The 1,226-nt window shown below is 40.3% G+C and overlaps 1 non-coding gene across 1 annotated transcript; it reads left to right on the top strand.

The window, feature by feature from the left end:
• The first annotated feature begins 844 nt into the window (after positions 1–844).
• On the top strand, positions 845–926 carry Trnas-uga (transfer RNA serine (anticodon UGA)). The gene has a single exon. It is a non-coding gene; the product is annotated as a tRNA-Ser (tRNA).
• The last annotated feature ends 300 nt before the right edge of the window (positions 927–1,226 follow it).

Raw genomic sequence — 1,226 nt, 5'->3', positions numbered from 1 at the left:
TTTTTACCACCAAGGCATCTCGCATTTGCCTGAAGTGATTTGGGACAATTTCAGTACAAAATAAGAGAAATTAAAGAACAATTTGAAATAATCTTCCGGATTACATTACTCTTGTACAAGCGTTTTTAACTTTAGCAGCTGAAACGACCTCAGAAAAAAGTAATCTATATTACTTGTCTGGAAAAAAAATAGTGTGACAATAAGACACCGCTATGGGTGAAGATAAGCGTGAAAAACGCTGACGTGAAAGCCATACTCAGGAACACCTGAAGAAAATTCAACTACATTTGGTATATAGATAACATTATTTCTATAAAAATTCTGTGAGAGCAAGATAATCCTACCACCTATAGAGGGGGGGGGGGGACATGAGATTAGGTGACATGTAAAAATTTCAGAAAACGACCTGTACTGTAAAAGTATGAAAAGTGTGAAATATATGTAATGTATGACTACGTGAGCATATCTGCGTGCAAGAAGTACGTAGATAAAAATGGATGCTATGACCTTCTTGTAGAATCTATGCAGGCATGAAGGAGTGATGGGACAGGAGAAGAAACAATACGAAGAAAAGGTGAAAACTGTCGTTTGAATGGAAAGAGAGAAGTTGCGGGGGGACATCGAAATATTTATCGACCTTCTTTCTGGCCGCTATTTTCTCCTTAGATTCCTCCAGTGACGTCAAAAAAGCATTAATAAACCGTTGACACCAACATACGTCTTAACGTATCGCGTTTAATGCGATCGATATTGCTAAAAGCCACGCGACCATTCCCTCCCGTCTCCCTTAACACTAGCGCACTACACACGTGTGGTGGCTAACAAGGCGCCGTCACGCACCGCAGCTGCGGTGTCCGAGCGGTTAAGGAGTTGGACTTGAAATCCAATGGGTTCTACCCGCACAGGTTCGAATCCTGTCCGCAGCGAAAATTTTAAATTATTTGCTTGGACACCGCGGGTCACTACTTTGAGCGCATTAATGATATGATCAACTGATTATAGTTTCCACACATTGTTTCGATACAGGAAACCGTTGATATAAATGTCGACAATTGAAGGTATATTCCCGAGACCTACGATTATAATCAAATTATAATAAGCAGTGAGGCTTAATTACTGAACGTATATCTTGCATTCACTGATAATGTGGTTTTATTTCAACGAGTGTCGCCTGAGGTCGAAATTCGACCAACTCAGTAGTGGACCTGATCTGTGATCAACAATGT

Source organism: Schistocerca serialis, chromosome 5 (assembly GCF_023864345.2).
Source record: "Schistocerca serialis cubense isolate TAMUIC-IGC-003099 chromosome 5, iqSchSeri2.2, whole genome shotgun sequence".
In the NCBI taxonomy this organism is placed as follows: domain Eukaryota; kingdom Metazoa; phylum Arthropoda; class Insecta; order Orthoptera; family Acrididae; genus Schistocerca; species Schistocerca serialis.
Note: the sequence above shows the minus strand (reverse complement) of the source record. Positions and strands in the feature narration are given on the sequence as shown.